The sequence below is a fragment of the Vipera ursinii genome (genome assembly GCF_947247035.1).
Source record: "Vipera ursinii genome assembly, chromosome: 7".
Taxonomy (NCBI): Eukaryota; Metazoa; Chordata; class Lepidosauria; order Squamata; family Viperidae; genus Vipera; species Vipera ursinii.
In genome coordinates, this window is record NC_139521.1 from 5,758,415 (window position 1) to 5,773,414 (window position 15,000).

General features: G+C 41.3%; 1 long non-coding RNA gene across 1 annotated transcript in view; it reads left to right on the forward strand.

The window, feature by feature from the left end:
* The window catches only part of LOC310643493, a 222,764-nt gene that overhangs the window by 62,451 nt on the left and 145,313 nt on the right, over positions 1–15,000 (forward strand). The window lies entirely within an intron of this gene.

The following is a 15,000-nucleotide window of genomic DNA, read 5'->3' on the forward strand; positions in this document are numbered from 1 at the left end:
ATAGAACAGTTGCTTTATCTCAAGGGAATGATAAAATTTGTCGCTGCCATTACATTCTAGAGACAATGATTCATTATTATTCTGTAGACATGAGCTTTGAAAATGTCAAGAAACTGCTACAACGCCTTTCCAGGATATATTTGAGTTGGCTAGAGTTATATATTGATGAATTGTCAAGAGGCAAGGCTCCCCACCAACCTCTTAAGCCTCATTTTGTTTAATGTGGAATTAGATTTTGATGATACAAAAAGTAAGAGTCCCTTTGTGGCTCTTGTTTAAATCTTGCTAATCTCAAGTATGGTGGAAATGAAGTTTAAGCTTTGTTTGCTGTTTTCTTCCCTCAGCTGTGAATGAAGGGCAGAGAGAAACACTTCTCGGTATCTGCATTCTTGAGAACAAGAGTCTGAGCTAAGCCATGATTAAAGGTAAAGGCTCCCCCGCACATGCGTGCTAGTCGTTTCCGACTCTAGGGGCTGGTGCTCATCTCCGTTTCAAAGCCGAAGAGCCAGCGCTTGTCCGAGGACGTCTCCGTGGTCATGTGGCCGGCATGACTGGACGCCAAAGGCACACGGAACGCTGTTACCTTCCCACCGTAGGGGTCCCTATTTTTCTACTTGCATTTTTACGTGCTTTCGAACTGCTAGGTGGGCAGAGGCTGGGACGAGTAACAGGTGCTCACTCTGTTACGCGGCACTCGGGATTCGACCCGCCAAACTGCCGACCTTCTGATCGACAAGCTCAGCGTCCTAACCCACTGAGCCACCGCGTCCCTTCAAGCAATGATTAGATAACCATAAAAGAAGGGAGATTTATTTAACAGAATAACAGAGTTAGAAGGGACTTTGGAGGTCTTCCAATCCCACCCCCTGCTCAAGAAGGAAATCCTGTACCATTTCAGACAAATGGTTGTCCAATAATTTTCTGTAGAACCTCCAGTGATGGAGCAGTTCCTAGTAAGGCTGCCTTTTGCAATTGACTAATGGCGAATTTGTCAATGCCGATGATGGTGTTCAAGTGGTGCTCCAGCTGTTTTGGGATTGCCCCCAAGGCACCTATTACTATTGGTACTACCCTGGCTTGCCTTTGCCACAGTCTTTCTATTTCTATTTGTAGGTCTTTGTATTTTGTTATCTTCTCCAGTTCTTTCTTGTCTATTCTGCTGTCTCCAGGCACTGCCACGTCCAGTATCCAGACTTTTTTGTCTTTCTTATCAACTATTGTTAAGTCCTGGGCGTTATGTTGCAGGTTATTATTATTATTATTATTATTATTATTATTATTATTATTATTATTATTATTATTATTATTATTATTATTAGTAGTAGTAGTAGTAGTAGTAGTAGTAGTAGTAGAATAGGTTGGTAGATTTTCTAAAAAAAGCACTTATAAATCTCTTTCTACAGTATACAGTACATATATGTCTCTGTGTATTTCTCTCTCTCTCTCTCTCTCTCTCTCTCTCTCTCTCTCTCTCTCTCTCTCTCTCTCTCTCTCTCCTCCCTCCCTCCCTCCCTCCCTCCCCTAACATGATCAGATGAAATATCCCTAGCCATCCTAAATGTTTTCCACACTATCTGATGGTGACTTGTCCAGTTAGTTGAAGCCTACAGACATGTGTTCCCTGTTCTTCCCCTCATCATTTTCACGATGGTCTTAAATTTGAATTTATATTTGGGAAAGGAACATCCTTACGTTTTGCAGCTGTATGGATAATAGTATGAACTATTTGGATAGACATCAGATTCAGGAATATCAACCATCAAAAAATTGTTATGGACACAACACAGATATGTTCAGAGCCTTGATTCCATCAACGTCTATTCTTGCAGTGTATAGAGCCTTGGTGGAGCAGTGGGCTAATGCCTCCTTAAGTAACACCAGCTGCCTGCAATTAGTGCAGGTTCGAGTCCCACCAGGCTCAAGGTTGACTCAGCCTTCCATCCTTCTGAGGTAGGTAAAATGAGGACCCAGATTGTTGGGGGCAATAAGCTGACTTTGTAATAATGCTGCTTGGGGTGTGTGTGAAAGCCCTAATAAGCAGGCAGATACATAGAATGAAGGCTACTGCTAAGCTTGTAAGCCTCCCTGAGTCTTCGGAGAAGGGCAGGATATAAATGGAATTAAAATAAAATAAATAAATAAAATAAAAAAATAAAATAAAAATAGTTGTATTATTGTTTAATATTCGCACAATATTTTTTTTCTCTCTCTTTCTCTTTCTCCCTCTTTCTCTCTCTTTCTGTGCTGATGCACATCTGTGTTTTTAAACAATCCTAAATGACTTTGGAAACAGAGCAATATTTGAAGCTAGTATAAGAAGAAAATCTAACAAGATGATTATGTGATCATGTGGAAATGAGTAAAATCGATGTAGCTGGAAGAAAAGTCATACAATCTGAAGTGAATTTTTGATAGCTTTTTATTCCATTTGATTGAACTGCTGTCTGGAAATGGAAGCCAATGAAACTCTAAAAAAAAGAGTATGCAAACACAGAGCTTTGAATAATAGGAAAGAGAAAAACTAGGCTTTTGCTGCATCAAGTCAAAACCTACAGAATTATCGTAAAAGAAACATATTTAAAGGAAAACTAACAATGTAGCCTTGAGATATTGTCTTCTTTCTATTTGTCTTGTCTCTTTTTAAATCAAGAGCAGATAACCAACTTTTTAAAAATACATTTAATTCTTTGGTAAATGGCATAAATAGTAATATTTATTATTCAGAGTGGTTTTTTTAATGAGAAAATGTAAAAAAAAAGAAAACATTCCCTAGTCAAACTGGAAATTAAAATCAGTGCTCTAGGCAAATTTGAACACTTTATAATTTGGTTACTTATTTGTTGTCTAGAGAAATAATTTCCTTAAAGTAAATATTTATTTTCAGCACTTTGGATGAGAATTTCATCCAGAACCATTTCAGATAATATAGCAATAATAATATAATAATGATAAAGTTGGAAGGGACCTTGGGGGCCATCTAGTCCACCCCCCTCCTCAGGCAGGAGTCCCAATACCAGGGGTAGGCAACCTTGGCTCTTTTATGACTCGTGGACTTCAACTCCCAGAATTCCTGAGCCAGCCAGGACTCAGCTTGGAAACCTCTCCCTTTCCCCTCAACATGGCTGGCTCAGGAATTCTGGGAGTTGACGTCCATGAGTCATAAAGTGGCCTAAGCCTAGGCCAGGGGTAGGCAACCTTGGGTCTTTTATGACTCGTGGACTTCAACTCCCAGAATTCCTGAGCCAGCCATGCTGAAGGGAAAGAGAGAGGTTTCCAAGCTGAGCCATGCTGGCTCAGGAATTCTGGGAGTTGAAGTCCACGAGTCATACAAGAGCCAAGGTTGCCTAGCCCTGCCCTATACCATTTCAGACAAATGGATCTAGATCTTTGACTCTCGATCAGTGGTCCCCAACCTTTGTGGCTTGGTGGCCCGGCTTGAGGAGGGGAGAGCAGAGCCAGGCTGCATGAGCAGTGGGCCGGCGCACAGGCGCGCATTCACAGCTCGATTTGAGCAAATTGAGCTGGGCTGTGTGTGTACACGCATGCCGGCCCACCACTTGTGCAGCCTGGTTCCAAATGGGCTAGTGGTCCTCAATCTTTGTGGCTTGGTGACCCGGCTGGGGAACCAGGCCGTGCAAATGGCAGGCCGGCACACACAAGCACCCGTGCAGTTCAGCTCGTGTGCACACGGGCCTGCCACTCATGCGGCCCGGTTCCAAGGGGTGGGGGGGTGGGGGACCCCTGCTCTAGATGATATCTAGGTAGATGCGTCCATGAAGTCACTAAGAGCTGGCCTAGACTTGAAGGAAACTTTAATATGTCCCCTTTTCCCCCCACCCAAACTAATGCTAGCCCAGCGTAGGAATATTATACACGGGGGAAGATCCTTTGAAATGAGAATCCCCTTCCTATTTATTACCCCTGTTTTTTTAATTCGCAAAAAGAGCCGAAGCCACCTAGATTTTCAGAAACAACATATGCCATATGTCATGTGTAATTACAGCATAAGTAGAGAAGGGAATGCATTATTTACGGGCAGTGGGGAAACACACACTCTGTGCTGGGACGTTGTTCCTCCTCTTTGGCTCTTACAGGATTTAAAGCCCTCTCAAAAAATGTCAGCGACCTGAACTTTTAGTCCTAGTGTTTCAAATGATTTTAAATTTCAGGAATATCAGCATCCAAGGCTATGAGAGATTCTTTCCCCACCACCACCACTACTTAAGGTCTTTTCCTATAAAACAAAACTGCAACTTTATCCCATTCCTTGAGACTTCAAAAAAGAGAGCAAGAATATCTGTGTTGGTAGACCACAATTTCCCTTGTTCAGACATAAGGGGGAATAATCCTTACGGGGTGAGGCAGGAACAGATTATCGATTAAATGCTTCTGGGTTCCTTTCATAAATGTAAACCAAATGGATGTAATGGCTGAATTTGTTAAAGCCGGAGTGAGTGACAAGGAGTTGCTAAAGGGCAGAACTGTTAATACACACAGACTTCTTTTTCTCCGTGTTGTGAGTTCATAACCCTAACTTCCTATCCTTCTTAGCTCCTTCGGTCAACAATATGGAAGTCAGCAACACTTAAATGCCTAGATGTTAAAGCAATATTAAGTGTTTTGAAAATGGAATACAAACATCCCTTGTTAACATTTCTGGGTAGCTATAACCTTCACAGGCATATCCATCCACCCTGCTGAACTCACACTGATACTCAGAATAACAGAGTCGGAGGGCACCTTGGAGGTCTTCTAGTCTGACCCCCTGCTCAAGCAGGAGACCCTATACCAGGGGTCTTCAAACCTTTTTATGACGTGTGGACTTCAACTCCCGGAATTCCTCAGCCAGCGTGCCTGGCTGAGGAATTCTGGGAGTTGAAGTCCACAAGTCATAAAAGGGCCAAGTTTGAAGACCCCCTGGCCCCTTTTATGACTTGTGGACTTCAACTCCCAGAATTCCTCAGCCAGCGTGCCTGGCTGAGGAATTCTGGGAGTTGAAATCCACAAGTCATAAAAGGGCCAAGTTTGAAGACCCCTGGCCCCTTTTATGACTTGTGGACTTCAACTCCCGGAATTCCTCAGCCAGCGTGCCTGGCTGAGGAATTCTGGGAGTTGAAATCCACAAGTCATAAAAGGGCCAGGTTTGAAGACCCCTGGCCCTATACCATTTCAGACAAATGGCTGTCCAATCTCTTCTTATCTATGGTTTTCCTGATAAAGTCTTAGACATTCCTGGCCTGACTGATCAAACAGTGATATGCCAACATGCTTTCTTAAAAACCATGACTTACTTCAAGAGTTTGTAAAACACCTGGGGGGGAGAGAGAGAGAGAGAGAGAGAGAGAGAGAGAGAGAGAGAGAGAGAGAGAGAGAGAGAGAGAGAGAGAGAGAGAGAGAGAGAGAGAGAGAGAGAGAGAGACAGCATCGCAGCTAACTATCAGCCCTTTTATATCCAAAGGTTTAAGATCACTTCAAGAATCAGAGATAGTCCCATATTTGTTCTGAAACTATCTCTGATTCTTGAAGTGATCTTAAACCTTTGGATATGAAAGGGCTGATCATATGAATAATTTTTACAATTATAGAAGTGTTATTATTGTTTTATATTGGGCATAATTATTTAATCTTTTTTTAACTTTTGTATGTATATTTTGATATTTATTGCCCTGTACACCGCCCTGAGTCCTTCGGGAGAAGGGCGGTATAAAAATTTAATAAATATAAATATAAATATAATTACTTTAGTTTTGTTATAAGGGAGTTAAAGGGTGGAAGGTTTGTTAACGTTGTAATAGATATTTAGCATATGTTAGCATAAGATTGCTATATGTAATACCCTGTATTCTGCTTTGGGAAGTCCGGGGGGGAGGGAAGGGGGGAGGGTTGATGGGGAGGGGGGTTATTATTAAAAATTTTGTAAAACTTTTCAATAAAAAAAAAGAATCAGAGATAGTCAACGAATATTAGATGGATAATTCAGAGTGGCAAAACTTGCCTTGGTACATTTCCCCAACCTTTCATTGCTGTATCTTGACCCTGAACTGCACAAATTAATACAGTATCCTTGGCCCTTCAATGGACATTGTCTGCTTCGTTTCATAGGTCAATCTGTGATGTTAAGACATATCGCCTGGCAATTAATTTCCCTGCAACATTGAGAATGACACCCCGCTGACTCCGAGTTAGCTAAACTTAACATCGTTGCTAACTCTGGCTCCTACATTGAGCAGAAGAAGGTGGTGGAATTATTAGGTACGCTTATGCTTATTCAGCCCCTCTGCTCAATCAGCTGTGAAGAACCGTGTCACGAGGGAATGTAAATGACTTAATTGGCGAACGGAGAAAAATCCATATAAACCACTTCAACATAACCATTTTTACAAATGACTTTTTAATCCCCGCAGAGGAGTCTGAAATGGTTTGGGAAAGCATATTGATCACGGAATTAAATCATAATGTGCCTGTCATCACTTGTCAGGAGGCAAATATTTTAAACTTCTGTTGTGGATCTGTACTGAAGAGCTGAATTTAGGATTAGAGAGATTCCTTATTTAGCTGTTCCAGAAATTGATTTCTTTTTTTTTATTATTTTTTGAGGTCATCTGTAGGAGACTACCTAAATGTTATTTGGTTTCGTTTTTCAGTTTCAGAACTCTGCACATGCTTTTCAGATCAGAATAGGCAACTTGATAACTTCTAGATATTATGTACAGTAAACAGGTTTTTAAAAACTATTATTTATTCGTTTATCCAGCGTTTTTCTATCTCGCCCCATCTCACAGGACACGACAGACAAGTGACAAAACATTATGGGAAGTGACCAAACATTATGGGAAGTGTAGTGTAAAAGTTTATAAAACACCATCCCTGCTTTCAAATCAATCTCTTCACCTTGAGTGAGAAAAAGATGATGTATTTTTGACAGCACACGAACCTATAATAGCTTTATACCTGTTAACTTTCCAACGTACTCTTATATGATCTGAAATGTGCAATTCTTCATCAATTAAAAATTCAGGAAGACTACGCTGTTCTGCATAACGTGTAAAAAAAGTTTATTTATTTTATTTTATTTATTTTATTACATTTATATACCGCCCTTTCCCGAAGGACTCAGGGCGGTTTACAGGGTGATTAAAAACAAAAATACAAAAGTTAAAAACAGATTTAAAAAATTATATTCGTCCCTGCATAAGTAAAACCCCAGTTAAAATTAAAATTAAAACTAAAATTAAAATTCTCTTAAAATTAAAGTTCTCTTGCTTTATTGCATTCTATGTATTTTACTAGTTTTGATTTGTTTGGGTTTTTTTTTCTTTCTTTCTGGAATTGGCTTCTACTGGATTTATGTCATCCTATATCACCACACTCCTTCTTTGAATGGGGCAGCAGTGCGTGAATTACATTAAATAAATAAGTCTCAAAATGATTGTATGAAATTGTTGAGGCTGGGTTTGGCTTTAGCATCTCGACTGTAAGATTAAAACCCTCCACCAGTCCAGTCAAATATCTCAGCCATGCCATATAACATTCCAGAAACCATTTAAAAAATATTCAGATACTATACATTTGATAAATTTATGCCACCAGAATAAAAGGGGAAAGTTTCAGAAGAGTACATTAACTATTTATCATTATCAATCAGTTGCGTGTGAAAGTAAAGGGGAAAGCACTTCCGTCCTGTCTGTGGGGAAAATAAAGATATAATCTTTCAGATAAAGATATAGTCTTGATTTCTCTCTCGCTACAAAAGAAACGGTTGTGTGAATTTGGATATTGTGAAGCTGCAATGGTTTTTTCTTCATAGTGCAGTCTTTCCAAGTAGTCTTATGAACTAATGTTCCAAACAAGTCCTGCCCTTGGACATATATTTGCAAAACTAGGACAAAGTGTACGTATGTATGTACACTACCTGTAGCTCAACTTTGGTTTCTGCAATAATTTGGAGGCTGGGTGCAAAATAATTTGGTCAGCCTTCAGTCCACTGCAGTCTTTCGGATTAATTAGTCACGATTAGATAATTGTGACTGACTGTTCCCATTAATAACAGCTTTAGTGGTGCAGGATTACTGGACTGAAGGTTGATTCAGCCTTTCATCTTTCCAAGGTCAATAAAATGAGGACCCAGATTGTTTTTTTGGGGGGAGGCAAAATGCTGACTGTGTAAACTGATTAAAGATGGCTGTAAAGCTCTATGTTGTGGTATATAAAGAAGTGTTATTGCTTTTGCTATTAATTTTTCACATCGTGGAAAGCACAACAGTAGAATAACAATTAAATACTTCTGTCCTAGAGTATTTTTTAACTGCCCTACATTTAACCAATGGAGGGACAGATCTGAATTGAGGCTCTAGTATAGACCTAGGCATTTTATGTTCCCTACAGGTGACATGTTGATCTTTAGTTGTCCCTGTCCAGCCTGCACGGATCAGCCCTCCACAACAATCCTAGTGACTCGTGTGGTTCCTTAGGAAAATGACTTGAATATGTGCTGCCCATCTCTACATCTTGGTTCTGATCCTGATCTATTAAAAATGATTCAGGCCATCGTAGGCAGCGAAAGTCTCCCTCCTAACTTACACCACTCTTAAATGTGGAAGCTCCTTATTATATTTGAAAATCAAACATGTGGATAAGTGGAGTTCAGAATAATTAAAAATAAAAATAGAAAGCAGAAAGCAGAAAACCGGGGGAAGACAACAGATGTTTGCCCACGTGTATCATGAATAAATGATCTGAATCAAAAGAAAGTTGTCACAGTTGGTACCTGATATTTTTATCATTAGATCCAAAAGATATTAGCAATTGAGAAGGGTACTCTGTCTAAGTAAGGTTTTGAGCAAAAAAGAGGAGTTTGTATTGCCTGGAAGACCTACTTCTAACAACCTTCAGATCTGGTCATTCATTACTCATCAATTTGTCCTTACCTACGCCAAGGTATTCACAAACACATAGTATGTGATTCCATTGTAATATTGTATTGATCTTTTATTCTCCAATAAAGCCCAAAGACCCCAGGTAAACCCTCTGGTTCCGTTTTCCTCCTTCAGGTAGAACAAAAATGTCAAAGAGATCGTGAGAAGTGATCATATTGCTCTATACTGCACTAGTGAGGCCACACTTAGAATACTATGTACAGTTCACTATGATACCAAAAAAACCCATCTCAAACCTTAAAAAGTGAGTAGAGAAGAGCAACAAAGTTTATAAAAAGATCTGTAGCTAAATCATATGATGAATGGGTGACAGAGCTAGATACATCTAGCCCCGTGGTGGCGAACCTTTGGCACACGTGCCACAGGTGGCACACAGAGGCCTCTCTATGGGCATGTGCTCTGTTGCCCCCGTTCTAGGCCTTCAGCTGGGTTTTATAAAATCTTTTCACTTTAGACCTCTGCCACTGTGTGCAAAAAAAAAGGTTCAATCAATCAATCAATTGCAAGTTCTCGCGGGGGAAAAAAAGATCTCGCAAAGTTGGAATTGATTGATTGAACTTTTTAGTCCCACCCAGTCTGCCGTTACCACTGCAGCCACGCCCACCCAATGGGCCACGCCCACCCAGCACCCGACAATACATAAGTGGGTTTTGGGTTGCAGTTTGGGCACTAGGTCTCTACAAGGCTCGCTATCACTGGTCTAGCCTATTGAAGATAAGGATTAGTAGAGTCATGATAACTGTCTTCCAGTACTTGAGGGGCTGTCACAGAAAAAGGGGGGTGTCAAATTATTCTCCAAAGCATCAGAGGGCAGGGCATGAAGTAATGGGTGGAAGGTTATGAAAGAGAGATCCAGCCTAGAAGTAAGGGGAAATTTTCTGACAGTGAGAATAATTAATCAATGGAATAGTTGACTCCTAGGGTTGTGGGTGCTCAATCACCGGAGGTTTTCAAAAAAAATAGAGTAGATAATCATTTGAGTGGAATGGTATAAGGTCTTCTCTCTTGAGCAGGGGGTTGGACTAGAGGGATCTCCAAGATCCCTTAGAGCTCTATGTGTCTATGTTCTGACTGCTGTCATTGTGGACACGCTATCATTTATACATAGTCATAGTCAGCATATTGCTTTGATTGAGAGGAAAGGGAAAAATTATGAAAGGAACTGGCTAAGAATGTGAATTGGTTCTGATTAAATCAGCATGGCTAAGAAGATTTACAATTTGAGACCTAAGAGTATTTGATAAGGTTGTGTTGTATAAAATGTTGCTTCTAAAAAAAAACATTGGGAAGTGATCACCAGTGATGCTCAGCTGAATTAATACGTGCATACCACAGAAGACAGATTCCTTGGCACAGATTCCCACCTAAAGAGTTTTGGCTCCCCATTTACTTGAGTTTAAGTCAGCACCACTGCATAATAATATAGCAGGCAGTTGATCGATATTGCAGGCTAATGAAAATTAGAATCTGATAATGCGAAAGTATGGCCTGAGATTCAGAGGGAGAGGAGAAATACATACACATAGCCCCTTTATGGTTTCCAGTGGTTAATTTTATTTTATGAGGTTCTTAAACAAAGGTCCTGTCGAGTAAAATGAAAGCTACTACATTTAGCAAAGTTGATGGCATTTTTCATGCAAGGTTAGGGATATTCTGATTGTTTATTTATTTTTAATGTTCATGCACTGTCCGTAGAAAATTAATTATGAATGTCCATGTTCTACAACATTCAGTAGGAGTTCCAGATAGATCTTTTCCAGTCAATTTTTAACTTTCCAATTGTTCAGCGCAGGGGTCTTCAAACGTAGCCCTTTTATGACTTGTGGACTTCAACTCCCAGAATTCCTCAGCCAGTGTGCCTGGTTTTGATAATTCCAAAATAAGAGAGAGAGAGAGAGAGAGAGAGAGAGAGAGAGAGAGAGAGAGAGAGAGAGAGAGAGAGAGAGAGAGAGAGAGAGAGAGAGAGAGAGAGAGAGAGAGAGAGAGAGAGAGATTAGTATGTAATCATCTAGGTAAAGTTTCCTTCCATTCAGGTTTGACGTTTGACTCCTGGTGACTTCCTGGACTTATCCATGTCAACGTCTTGGAAACAAAACAGAAGAGTTTTGCTATTATCACCTCTTGCATCTTGTTTTGTTTTTCCTCCCAGTCTAGCCTGGAGCATTGGCATTCCATACAGATTCTCCTTCCAAATGTTAACACGTTGTGAGCCTACCTAACGCATGAGCCAGACAAGGTCAGCTGTAGATTGTCCAGTGTCTTCTTCAGATCACCCAGGCAGGAAAATATTGACCCAAACATCTACTGCTTATGCAAAGCATTTAAAGGAGGCTTTCTGCCAAGCTTTGGAGTTCTGAGGGAACAACATTGTCTCGAAGCATTAAAAGTTCAGCATCTTTTTGAAGGATTGCTCACTTTCATTGGAAGCTGCCCCAGTCTATTTATCTATCCATATGTGCATAAAGCATGACATGCTTTAGTGATTGCCCCAGATAATGTGTTCTATATGTATGTAATCATAATTGTTTGATTCGGATGAGCAAGTCCCTTCCACCTCTATGCTTCCACGTTTTAGGTAAATAGTTGAGAGGATGCAGCGTTTAAAACAATTGTTTTTGAGTTTTTCCAGAGCATGTGGCGGTTTTAATGCTTTTGTGAGGAGCTGTTATGTCCCACCCTATGTGAGTCCTTGTTAAACTCACAAGGAGAAAACCCTCTTCAAACAAGTAGGCTGGAACCGCAGGAAGAACAAACCCCTTTTATTATTATTTACAGACCTGCAAAATTGTCCAACGGCAAAGGCAAACAAAACACAATTCAATGAAACTTGATTCCTTCACAAATGGTTGCCTTCAGCAACCAGCACCTCCCACACCTTCCCTTTTATTATGCAGCCCAAGGCCTGGCTTCCTAATGCCTCTCCTTTGCCTTTGGAGCCGCCCCATTGCATCCCTCTGCCCAACTCTCGTTGCCTGTCGGCATTTGCAAGCATCTATGATGTCTTCCAGCTGTGAGTCCACACAGTCTGTCTCAGCCTCAGCAGGAGTAGAGTGGCCAGGCTCCTCATCAGATTGTAAGTCTTGGAGCTCATTAGAGCCTCCCTCTGACTCTGCTGGCACTCCAGGCTCCTCCTCCTCCTTCTTTGATTCCCCAGACTCAGTTGTCGGATCCATGGGCTGGCGAGGAATCACAACAGGAGCATTTCAAGCATGCTAAGAGATTGTGCAAAAGGTCACTTTGAAACAAGTCACATAGTCCTATAGCCTAATATCTTTTCAACTCAGAATGCTTTAATAGGAAGTCTTCGTATTAAACTGAACAGATAAAACAAGACAAAGGAGACATATCATTATTTTTAATTTAATTTAATTTAATTAGATTTATATACCGCCCTTTCCCGAAGGACTCAGGGCAGTTTACAGGGCATTTTAAAATCACATCAATACAAAATACAAAAGTTAAAAGACAATTAAAAAGATTAAATTATCCCTGAAAATAAAACCCCAGTTAAAATTCTCAGCCTGGGCCAGAGAGCTCAAAGAGCCAAGTCTTCAGGTCCCGGCGGAATGAACAAAGGTCAGGGGCAGTCCTGAGCTCCACGGGCAGCTGGTTCCAGAGGGCAGGAGCACCCACAGAGAAGGCTCTCCCCCTGGGTGTTATCCGCCGGCAATCTTTTACCGGCAGCACCCTGAGAAGACCCTCCCTGTGCGAGCGCACTGGATGAAGGGAACTTGATGCTGGCAGCAGGTGTTCCCTCAAATATCCCGGACCCAAGCCATATCATTAAATATCATTATGTCTGTTTTGGGTGGAAATTATAGTTACATCTTTCCTTATGATAAGAAGTTTTTGAAGAATTTCTAGAGGGTGGACCTTTTTAATGCGGGGTTAATGTCAGAGTGGTGGCATGGTGATTGAGTGGTTAAAAGGCTGGGCTTGTTGACCAGAAAGCTGGCACCTCAGATTTGAGACTTAATAAATAATAAATAATAAACCTTTATTGTCAAAGTACAACATGTGTACATTGAGATTAGCTGAGCCTCCCCCCGTGCTCTCTCCCCCCAACACACAGTGACAACAAACCCTCCATCCTACCACACCATGTGAACCAACGACACCACACACCAGCCTCCCAAGTCAATTCTGCATAAGATTATGTCCCATTTAAAATCCTAACAGCCCACGGATAAAAGCTATTTTTCAGCCTGTTGGTATGGCTAGCTATATTCCTATATCTCCTACCGGATGGTAGGAGAGTAAAGAGATACCGTCCAGGGTGTGAGTCGTCCCTGAGAATCTTCCTCACTCTTCTAAGGCAATGAGCCCTGGCGATGTCATCCAGTGGTGTCAGGGAACAGCCCACAATGTCTTGTGCTGTGCTCACTACCCTCTGTAATACTTTCCTATCCGCGGCTGTCAGACCAGCATACCAAACCACAATACCGTACGAGAGGACGCTCTCTATAGTAGGCCGGTAAAAGAGGGTCATTAGCTGTTGTTCTACCCTGTTCTTCCGCAAGACCCTAAGAAAGTGAAGCCTCTGTTGGGCCTTTCTAGCCACCTGAGTTGTGTTAACTTTCCAGGTCAGATCTTCACAGAGGTAGACTTCCAGAAATTTATAGGAGGAAACTCTTTCTACACAGTCCTCCTGTTTAGGTGCAAGTTGTTTACACCATATGGATAGTTTTTGTACCTCCGCCCTATATGCTGTCTCATCCCCACCTGTAATAAGACCCACCACAGTTGTATCATCTGCGAACTTGATTATCGCAGTGGATGGGTCAGATGATACACAATCATAAGTATATAAAGAGTACAGGTAGGGGCTAAGCACCACGCAATGGGGTGTGCTCCTGTCCTCAGTCAGGCTCCTGCCAACCTAGCAGTTTGAAAACATGAAAATACAAGTAGGTAAATAGGTACCACTTCGGTGGGTAAGTGACAGCATTCTGTGATGTCATGCTCTCCACAAGACCATGGAAATGTCTTCAGACAGTGCTGACTCAATGGCCTTGAAACAGAGATGAGCATTGCCCACTAGGCAATGACTAGCAGAGTAAAATCAGCAGGAATTCCTTTATTTTTGCTTTAAAGTAAGAGAAGAAAAGGCAGAGACAGGCGGTGGAGTCAAGAAAGGAATCAGCCTGGAATCATTATGTTCCACAAGCAATCCATATCCAGTCCCACTTTAGAATATAACAGAGCTGGAAGGGACCTTGGAGGTCTTCCAGTCCAACCCCCTTCTCAAGCAGGATAACCTATACCATCTCAGACAAGGGACTGTCTAGCCTCTTCTTAAAAATCTCCAGCGATGGAGCGCCCACGATTTCTGGAGGCAAGCTGTTCCGCTGGTTAATTGTCCTCACTGTCAGAAAGTTTTCCCTTAATTCCAGATTGCTTCTCTCTTTGATCAGTTTCCAACCATTGTTTCTTGTCCTGCCCTCTGGTGCTTTGGAGAATAACATGACCCCCTCTTCTTGGCAGCAGCCCCTCAAATACTGGAATACTGCTATCGTGTCTCCCCTATTTCTTCTTTTCTTTAGACTAGCCAAACCCAAGTCCCACAGCCATTCTTCATATGTTTTAGTCTCTAGGCCCCTGATCATCTTACTTGCTCTTCTCTGATTTTTTTTCCAAACTCTCAACATCTTCTCTGTGATATGGTGACCAAAATTGGCTGCAGTATTCCAGGTGTGGTCTTACTATACTTGATTTCCATTCATTCTTATCTAGCACTACTCTAGTGCTGACCTTTAGTTGACCAGATTACTGTGAATCAGCTTGAGAAATAAATCTTCTTACAGTAGCTGGAACTTAACGAGTGGTCTCAATTCTTCACACCTTACGTTTAGCTCAGCTTGAATGTCTGGAAATAGATGGAGGTGCTGCAATGAACACAACCTCCAAAAAAGCTTCCCTTAGCATCTCCTTACTTGCAAAAATAGGTATGAGATGGCTGGAAATGTCAATGAACTTAAATGAAAAGTACATGTTAAAATGTTGTGGGAAGACAACACACACACACACCCAGAGAAAGAAATATTTTGCAGAATATTATAAAGGT